This window comes from Coregonus clupeaformis, chromosome 1, assembly GCF_020615455.1.
Source record: "Coregonus clupeaformis isolate EN_2021a chromosome 1, ASM2061545v1, whole genome shotgun sequence".
Taxonomy (NCBI): Eukaryota; Metazoa; Chordata; class Actinopteri; order Salmoniformes; family Salmonidae; genus Coregonus; species Coregonus clupeaformis.
The window spans coordinates 92,249,433-92,260,329 of record NC_059192.1 but is presented as its reverse complement, the minus strand read 5'-3'; the positions used below and the strand labels follow the sequence as shown (position 1 = coordinate 92,260,329).

Sequence of the window (10,897 nt, the reverse complement as noted above, 5' to 3'; positions counted from 1 at the left end):
TTATCAAGCTCAGACTCCAAGTCACCAGATAAGACCTTGTGTTCCTCCGCTACTCTATCATAGCCTCTCTTTATCAAGCTCAGACTCCATGTCACCAGATAAGACCTTGTGTTCCTCCGCTACTCTATCATAGCCTCTCTTTATCAAGCTCAGACTCCATGTCACCAGATAAGACCTTGTGTTCCTCCGCTACTCTATCATAGCCTCTCTTTATCAAGCTCAGACTCCATGTCACCAGATAAGACCTTGTGTTCCTCCGCTACTCTATCGTAGCCTCTCTTTATCACAGGCACATGCTCATTTTCGTTTTTTGTCAACGTACCTCTTCAGTGTCATTCAGTTGATTTTCATCTCTTGCTGCTGCTCCAATGGACTAATTCCCTTCTCTCACTTCCTTGTTCTCTCTCAAGAACCTCAACGGGACCTTTGCTTGTTTTACGTTTGTATACACGGGGCACGGTGATGTCTGCTCTGTAACAATAAAAATGGACTATATTGAGTTCATATGCATGACACATTGCAAAAAATACTATGCTATCTCATGCATAAAACGGACTAAATGTAATCATTATTTGTATGGGCTATGGTGGCCATTGGTTCAATTTACCCCAAGGCAAACATTTTGACTCTATTAGCCCACACTGCTACAAGGAGGCACTTTCATGCTAGGTTTAGGACCTCATATTGTAGCTTATAGAGACCCCAACTGATGTATCAAACAACCTTAACACTATCTGCTTTGGTTTAGATACAAGCGTCATGAAACCTAGAACACAATACATTCATTTGACTTTGGTGAAAATCTGTTTTTTTGGAAGACATTTTCTTACCACTTTCTCCGTGTGGTTTCTTCCTTCACAGACTCCATGAAATGATGACCTCTTCCGAAAATATTTGGTCACTTGATTCGTTTTGTGTATGGTTTCTTAGAAACAAGGGTTGGCTCAACTAACCCTCTCGTATATTACCGTTTGACTATTTCCTTTTGCAATACATCCTTCTATTTTACTGTGATGTCTTACAAGGGTCTTGAACTTCTCTATTTGGACCATTTCTAATGAGATTGCCCTCAAATAAATATTTTACCCAAGAGTATAAGTATATTTCCCATTGATTGATGGTGGTTTTTCAGATCTCCCAACAGTACTGTTTGTAGGTCCATCTGACAACAGACGTTATGACTTAACAACCACTCCTGGACCTGACTCCAAAAGCGAGCCACCGAAGGAATCCGTTGATTCTGTTTCCTCGTGGCAGAGTCTGCATAGGGCTGACTGTTCAATGCCCCACATATTGAGCATTCTTTTTTTTTTGTGGTGGGAATTTTATATATTAGTTTAAATTGAAAATAATGGATTGATGTGTCGAATGTTGTTTCATTCATCAGTTCATAAACCCGATGCCAAGGTTTTGGGACATCAAAAAACTGTTCCCAACTTGGCAAATCTCTTGACCTTGAGCTCAAGTCTTATCCTGGACCAGGCTGGTCTTATCATGCTAGATTTGGTGGAGGACTTGGTGGAGGACTTGGTGGAGGACTTGGTGGAGGACTTGGTGGAGGACTTGGTGGAGGACTTGGTGGAGGACTTGGTGGAGGACTTGAGGTGTTATATAGACTGCTATCTGAAGAATCTCAGTGGTACTTCTATGTTTTCCCTCAAATAGACACTGCAACATACTTTAGTGAAACAAACACACATTTACCAAGTTTTTTTCCACACAGAAAATGTGTTGCCTGAAGCTACAGTTTATAGCTTTATTATAAAGTCCCACGTCAAACTGTACATAATGAAAGAATGGAATAAAAGACAGCTATAACTGACCGTCACTTCCTTTAACAGCTCTATGACTTGTCAAGGTCCATTTCACAGAGCCATTGATGATCCAAGTCATCATTTTAACAACCGCTATATGTCCAAAACAACAAGGGAAAAGGGGAGGGGGTGGAGATTTCAACTGCCAAACTCAAAGAAACACGTCAAACCATCAAGCCAAGGTCTTTCTTTGTTTTGTAATTTTTTTGTTGTTGTTGGGGGGGGCAGTATGCTGCCACTCAAACTAAACATAACAGTAAGAAATACATGAAGAGTTTAAGTGGTCCTCTGTAGCTCAGCTGGTAGAGCACGGCGCTTGTAACGCCAAGGTAGTGGGTTCGATCCCTTGGACCACCCATAAATAAAAATGTAAGTCGCTTTGGATAAAAGCGTCTGCTAAATGGCATATTATTATTATTATAAGTAATAATACATTCAATATCAACAACAAAATAAGTGGGCCTCCAGCCCGACCTCCCCTAACCCCACCCAGCCAACATGTCTCCACCCCCAACCTCCCATCCCATTCCCCCAACCCCACCCAGCCAACATGTCTCCACCCCCAACATCCCATCCCATTCCCCCAACCACACCCAGCTAACATTTTTTTACATTTTTTACATTTTTAGTCATTTAGCAGACGCTCTTATCCAGAGCGACTTACAGTTAGTGAATACATATTTTTTTATACTGCCCCCCCATGGGAAACGAACCCACAACCCTGGCGTTGCAAACGCCATGCTCTATCAACTGAGCTACATCCCTGCCGGCCATTCCCTCCCCTACCCTGGACGACGCTGGGCCAATTGTGCGCCGCCCATGAGTCTCCCGGTCGCGGCCGGCTGCGACAGAGCCTGGATTCGAACCAGGATCTCTAGTGGCACAGTTAGCACTGCGATGCAGTGCCTTAGACCACTGCGCCACTCAGGAGTAACATGTCTCCACCCCCAACCTCCCAACCCTTTCCCCCAACCACACCCAGCCAACGTCTCCACCCCAACCTCCCATTCCCCCAACCCCACCCAGCCAACATGTCTCCACCCCCAACATCCCATCCCATTCCCCCAACCCCACCCAGCCAACATGTCTCCACCCCCAACATCCCATCCCATTCCCCCAACCCCACCCAGCCAACATGTCTCCACCCCCAACATCCCATCCCATTCCCCCAACCCCACCCAGCCAACATGTCTCCACCCCCAACATCCCATCCCATTCCCCAACCCCACCCAGCCAACATGTCTCCACCCCCAACCTCCCATCCCATTCCCCCAACCCCACCCAGCCAACATGTCTCCATCAAAGCAGTTTGGCCAGGCGGCCAGCTCTAGGAAGAGTCTTGCTGGTTCCAAACTTCTTCCATTTAAGAATGATGGAGGCCACTGCGGTCTTAGGGACCTTCAATGCTGCAGAAATTTTTTTGGTCACTTCCCCAGATCTGTGACTCAACACAATCCTGTTTCGGAGCTCTACAGACAATTCCTTCAACCTCATGGCTTGGTGTTTGCTCTGACATGCACTGTCAACTGTGGGACCTTATGTAGACAAGTGTGTGCCTTTCCAAATCATGTCCAATCAATTGAATTGACCACAGGTGGACTCCAATCAAGTTGTAGAAACATCTCAAGGATGATCAATGGAAACAGGATGCACCTGAGCTCAATTTTGAGTCTCATAGCAAAGGGTCTGAACACTTATGTAAATAAGGTATTTCTGTTTTTTATTTTTAATAAATGTGCAAACATTTCTAAAAACCTGTTTTTGCTTTGTCATTATGGGGTATTATGTGTAGATTGCTGAGGAATTGTTTTTATTTAATCCATTTTAGAATAAGGCTGTAACGTAACAAAATGTGGAAAAAGTCAAGAGGTCTGAATACTTTCCGAAGGCACTGTACATGTTATAACTTAATGATGAAGCTGAATTTATCTATGATCTTCAATGCGTTTGGGAGTGATTGAGATGCATTGTCTAGATATAGTAAAATATCGTCAGCATGTAATGAGATGAAATTATCAGTAGATTTGAGGGAAATTGGTGTTATTTCCTTTGATTGACGAATTGCCTGGGCCAGGTGTTCCATGGATAATAAGAACAGCAAAGGCGAAATTGGATCACCTTGTCTGCTGCTTCTAGTGATTCTGAACGGAGCAGAGCAGATGTTGCCTGTTATAACTATGGCTGAGGGATTGGCACATAGAATTGTAATCATATTAATGAAATTGGAGCCAATTCCCATATGTTCCAAGACAGACCAGAGATATGATCATTCTAGTCTATCAAAAGCCTTTTTTTACGTGGAGAGATAATACAGCCCAAGGAACTGGTGTTTCTGATGAAGCATCTAAGACATGTAATAGTCGACAGACGTTATCCGAGGATAAGCATTTTTTTTGGGGGTAGGTAAGTCTCGAGATGACAACATTTTGGAAACCAGTTTAATATCTGTGTTTATCAAAGATAGGGGGCGATAGTGAGAACACTGGGTGGCATTCCTTTCCTTTTCTTAATAAAAGCTTATTAATTAATTCTAATTATTTATGTATTCACATCTCTCCCGAATGAAACTTGTGTTAACGGCCGTGTTAATCATTTCGGGCAATAGTGCACCTAATTGATTCCAACATTTTAAATAAACCTCAGGAGGAATACCGTCCCATCCAGGTGATTTGCCTTTATTCATGTTATCCCAATGCCTTTTTTTTTGTTAATTGAGAGAGATTTAGGCTCCCAGTGAGACGGCTTCCTCTGTTGAGAGAAGAGGAGTTCTTAGTCTGGCTTGGTGTGGATTTACAATCAGAGGTGTACAGTTCTTTATAGAAGCGGGAGAATCTTTCATTGATTAATTTGCGTTCTGATAGTAATTCCCCTATTTCAACTTCTGAGTGATTTCTCCACACATCTTCTGTTGAAAATTAGGGAGCGTAAAAAAAAACGAACAAAAACTAGTAAACCGGAGAAAAGCCATCTGCGATCTTAGCCTGGGAGGAGGTTTGGTTGGAAGTTGTGACGAGAAATACAGAGGAAGTAACAATGGTGGACCAGCTTGTCTGTGACCTCCTGTCACCGCGTGATAAATACCTGGCAGTGGTCGTGGTCGCTGGGAGAGCCGAGGGGATTTCTTGGGGGATTGTGGGACAGGGTGGGCGCTGTGTTTCAGTTTGGTGCAAGGGGCCTTTTCCTCCACTTGTCCCCATTGACCCTCATCCAACACATTTACTGCCAGTAAACACACCAGATGGCTGGGGTGTACAGAACAGGTCACAAAACAAAATGAAAGTCCTGGAGGAGTTGTCTGAATCTGAAAAAAGCTTGCCACATGTTGGTGGCAGAAGTGGCACAGCAGTTACGTTTCTTAACGGTCATTAGAGTTTTATTTCCCCCTCTTGCCATGTTAATGCTCATTACGAGTTACTGGTTGCTGATTGGTGGGCTTGCCTCAAAAGTGGCTGGTCAGGAAGAAAGCCACAAACATGGTGGTATGGGCAACTTCCAGCCGCTTGACAAAAGTGCACCCGTGCTCAGTAACTGTTGTTTAATTGTCGGTGAAATGTTGCTTATCTGGCTGACAAGTGAAAATTGACATTAGGGAGTGCTACTTGTTTCACTCAGTTCAATATGTTTCCTCTACATCTATCTACCTTAGGCGCTTTTCATACTGAGTTGAATAATTGCTACTTTACCACATTCTGACTTTCTATCAACCCATCCCATTGTGGTCAGAAACTGGGCCATTCAACATCTGGTAAGGTTATGAGCAACCTACCTCACAAGAAGCCAGATAGTCATTCAAAGTCAGACTGCTGATATGACATTTCTGCCCATTCTGCTGTTGTGATCTGTGCCATGATCCCGTAGATGTGGTCTCCTTATCCCATGCTGCTGTGTTCTTTTGAAGAGTGTTAAGTGTCTTTTTTTTTTTTGGGTCTAGATTTCTACAGAGGATTAAAGAACCTGACAGAATGTCAAGCTGCTCGTTGAACAGAAAAGCAAAGCTTGCATGAGTCTCTCAGCTCAAAGCCATGGAAATCGCAGAGCAGTCATGTACATCAAAATTGATCATCATGCTGCAAGAAGATCTGGGATAGTGCTCCCGCTCTCTTTCTCTCTATTCTCTCTCTCGCTCCTCTCTTGCTGTACAAAGGCTGTTTTTCCTACTCTCCCTTCCTCCCTCCCTCTCTCCACTCTTCCCCTCCCTCTTTATCAAGGCAGGGAGACCCCCCTGGGAGGCTCTGATCTCCAATGCACTTCCTGAAGAATTAATGACTTCTAATGTACCAGTTAATGCAGAAAAGGCAGAACATCCATCATAACTGACAATTTAATGGCACTTTCATAGATGGGGCACTCACGTCTTTTTTTACCCTCCTTCACCAATTTCACCCCTTTTCTCTCTTTTCAGCACATTGTTAGCCTCCTTTGACTTGAAGGAGAATGTTCTCAAAATGTTTTGGAGGATTGTTTTGGTAGGAAGGAACTGCTTCGTGACATAAAAAAAAGATAGACTACTGTACATTGTTTTGGCTTGTGATGAAAGGCTTTGAGCTCTAAACCCTATTCTGTGTACATGAGAGGAACATGTCGATATTCATGTTGTTGAGATTAACAGCAGTTCACAGATAGTGATGATGTACTGTTAGGTTCACATAGCAGTGGTTTAATGACATTGACTGCCTTTGCAGGTACAGTTGAAGTCGGAAGTTTACATACACCTTAGCCAAATACATTTAAACTCAGTTTTTCTGACATTTAATCCTAGTAAAAATTCCCTGTCTTAGGTCAGTTAGGATCACCACTTTATTTTAAGAATGTGAAATGTCAGAATAATAGTAGAGAGAATGATTTATTTCAGCTTTTATTTCTTTCATCACATTCCCAGTGGGTCAGAAGTTTACATACCCTCAATTAGTATTTGGTAGCATTGCCTTTAAATTGTTTAACTTGGGTCAAACGTTTCGGGTAGAATTCCACAAACTTCTCACAATAAATTGGGTGAATTTTGGCCCATTCCTCCTGACAGAGCTGGTATAACTGAATCAGGTTTGTAGGCCTCCTTGCTCGCACACGCTTTTCCAGTTCTGCCCACAAATGTTCTATAGGATTGAGTCAGGGCTTTGTGATGGCCACTCCAATACCTTGACTTTGTTGTCCTTAAGCCATTTTGCCACAACTTTGGAATTATGCTTGGTTTCATTGTCCATTTGGAAGACCCATTTGCGACCAAGCTTTAACTTCCTGACTGATGTCTTGAGATGTTGCTTCAATATATCCACATAATTTTCCTTCCTCATGATGCCATCTATTTTGTGAAGTGCACCAGTCCCTCCTGCAGCAAAACGGCCCCACAGCATGATGCTGCCACCCCCGTGCTTCATGGTTGGGATGGTGTTCTTCGGCTTTCAAGTCCCCCCTTTTTCCTCCAAACATAACGATGGTCATTATGGCCAAACAGTTCTATTTTTGTTTCATCAGACCAGAGGACATTTCTCCAAAAAGTACAATATTTGTCCCAATGTGCAGTTGCACATTGGGTCTGGCTTTTTTATGGCTGTTTTGGAGCAGTGGCTTCTTCCTTGCTGAGCAGCCTTTCAGGTTATGTTGATATAGGACTTGTTTTACTGTGGATATAGATACTTTTGTACCTGTTTCCTCCAGCATCGTCACAAGGTCCTTTGCTGTTGTTCTGGGATTGATTTGCACTTTTCGCACCAAAGTACGTTAATCTCTAGGAGACAGAACGTGTCTCCTTCCTGAGCGGTATGACAGCTGCGTGGTCCCATGATGTTTATACTTGCATACTATTGTTTGTACAGATGAACGTGATACCTTCAGAGGTTTGGAAATTGCTCCCAAGGATGAACCAGACTTATGGAGGTCTACCATTTTTGGCTGATTTATTTTGATTTTCCCATGATGTCAAGCAAAGAGGCACTGAGTTTGAAGGTAGGCCTTGAAATATATCCACAGGTACACCTCCAATTGACTCAAATGATGTCAATTAGCCTATCAGAAGCTTCTAAAGCCATGACATCATTTTCTGGAATTTTCCAAGCTGTTTAAAGGCACAGTCAACTTATTGTATGTAAACTTCTGACCCCACTGGAATTGTGATACAGTGAATTATAAGTGAAATAATCTGTCTGTAAACAATTTTTGGAAAAATGACTTGTGTTGTGCACAAAGTAGATGTCCTAACCAACTTGCCAAAACTATAGTTTGTTAACAAGACATTTGTGGAGTGGTTGAAAAACATGTTTTAATGACTCCAACCTAAGTGTATGTAAACTTCCGACTTCAACTGTATTAGCTGACTTCTACATGTTTCTGTTCTATTTTCATGTTCACAATATATATGTTCACAATATATATGTTCACAATATATTCACAATATATATGTTCACAATATTTATGTTCACAATATATTCTGTCAGTTTACAGAAACAACCATTCGCATATTACACCATCATTCCACAGAGACTAAATGTCCTTATTGGGTGACTTTCAATTCAGAAAATACATTATATTCAAGCAAATACCAGATGGACTGGCCATAGGGCAGTTCTGGCAAATACCAGATGGACTGGCCATAGGGCAGTTCTGGCAAATACCAGATGGACTGGCCATACGGCAGTTCTGGCAAATACCAGATGAACTGGCCATGGGGCATTTTGGTCAAATACCAGATGGACTGGCCATAGGGCAGTTCTGGCAAATACCAGATGGACTGGCCATACGGCAGTTCTGGCAAATACCAGATGAACTGGCCATGGGGCATTTTGGTCAAATACCAGATGGACTGGCCATAGGGCAGTTCTGGCAAATACCAGATGGACTGGCCATACGGCAGTTCTGGCAAATACCAGATGAACTGGCCATGGGGCATTTTGGTCAAATACCAGATGGACTGGCCATAGGGCCATATTTACTGTAGTATTTTTGCAGACTGTAGTACGGTATACTGTAGTTTTTACTGTAGTGTTTTTGCGAACATTACTGTAGTATTTACTATAGTGTTTTTGTTTTATTATCTTTGAGATAGAAGTGGGCGCATTCTCCTTGAAGAAACCTACTGGAGAAATACTAAAAGAGCACATTCTACGTTACCTGTAGGTAGGTAGGACTGGGGTCTGAACGGAGAATTCAGAACATCTACTCTTTTCTATAACCCGTAGTGATAGAATGATATTGTCACGATCGTCGACTGAAGACACGGACCAAGGCGCAGCGTGATAAGCGTACATACTTTAATTGTACTTACACGAACAAAAACAACAAACAAACGATACGTGAAGTCCTAGGTTATACACGACAAACCAAACGGAACAAGATCCCACAAAGACTAGTGCAAAACAGGCTGCCTAAGTATGGTCCCCAATCAGAGACAACGAGCTACAGCTGCCTCTGATTGGGAACCACCCTGGCCTACATAGATCTAAACGATCTAGAACAAAACATAGAAAACTATAACATAGAAAATCCACACCCTGGCTCAACATTTAACAGTCCCCAGAGCCAGGGCGTGACAGATATGTTATATACAGTGGGGGAAAAAAGTATTTGGTCAGCCACCAATTGTGCAAGTTCTCCCACTTAAAAAGATGAGAGAGGCCTGTAATTTTCATCATAGGTACACGTCAACTATGACAGACAAATTGAGAAAAAGAAATCCAGAAAATCACATTGTAGGATTTTTTATGAATTTATTACCAAATTATGGTGGAAAATAAGTATTTGGTCACCTACAAACAAGCAAGATTTCTGGCTCTCACAGACCTGTAACTTCTTCTTTAAGAGGCTCGTCTGTCCTCCACTCGTTACCTGTATTAATGGCACCTGTTTGAACTTGTTATCAGTATAAAAGACACCTGTCCACAACCTCAAACAGTCACACTCCAAACTCCACTATGGCCAAGACCAAAGAGCTGTCAAAGGACACCAGAAACTAAATTGTAGACCTGCACCCGGCTGGGAAGACTGAATCTGCAATAGGTAAGCAGCTTGGTTTGAAGAAATCAACTGTGGGAGCAATTATTAGGAAATGGAAGACATACAAGACCACTGATAATCTCCCTCGATCTGGGGCTCCACGCAAGATCTCACCCCGTGGGGTCAAAATGATCACAAGAACGGTGAGCAAAAATCCCAGAACCACACGGGGGGACCTAGTGAATGACCTGCAGAGAGCTGGGACCAAAGTAACAAAGCCTACCATCAGTAACATACTACGCCGCCAGGGACTCAAATCCTGCTGTGCGAGACGTGTCCCCCTGCTTAAGCCAGTACATGTCCAGGCCCGTCTGAAGTTTGCTAGAGTGCATTTGGATGATCCAGAAGAGGATTGGGAGAATGAGATGAAACCAAAATAGAACTTTTTGGTAAAAACTCAACTCGTCGTGTTTGGAGGACAAAGAATGCTGAGTTGCATCCAAAGAACACCATACCTACTGTGAAGCATGGGGGTGGAAACATCATGCTTTGGGGCTGTTTTTCTGCAAAGGGACCAGAGGGACTGATCCGTGTAAAGGAAAGAATGAATGGGGCCATGTATCGTGAGATTTTGAGTGAAAACCTCCTTCCATCAGCAAGGGCATTGAAGATGAAATGTGGCTGGGTCTTTCAGCATGACAATGATCCCAAACACACCGCCCGGGCAATAAAGGAGTGGCTTCGTAAGAAGCATTTCAAGGTCCTGGAGTGGCCTAGCCAGTCTCCAGATCTCAACCCCATAGAAAATCTTTGGAGGGAGTTGAAAGTCCGTGTTGCCCAGCGACAGCCCCAAAACATCACTGCTCTAGAGGAGATCTGCTTGGAGGAATGGGCCAAAATACCAGCAACAGTGTGTGAAAACCTTGTGAAGACTTACAGAAAACGTTTGACCTGTGTCATTGCCAACAAAGAATATATAACAAAGTATTGAGAAACGTTTGTTATTGACCAAATACTTATTTTCCACCATAATTTGCAAATAAATTCATTTAAAATCCTACAATGTGATTTTCTGGAGAAAAAAAATCTCATTTTGTCTGTCATAGTTGACGTGTACCTATGATGAAAATTACAGGCCTCTCTCATCTTTTTAAGTG

General features: G+C 42.7%; 1 non-coding gene across 1 annotated transcript; it reads right to left on the bottom strand.

Moving 5' to 3' along the window:
* Positions 1–8,855: 8,855 nt before the first annotated feature.
* On the bottom strand, positions 8,856–8,912 carry LOC121573120. Its single transcript, XR_006001988.1, has one exon. It is a non-coding gene; the product is annotated as a U7 small nuclear RNA (small nuclear RNA).
* Positions 8,913–10,897: the final 1,985 nt, after the last annotated feature.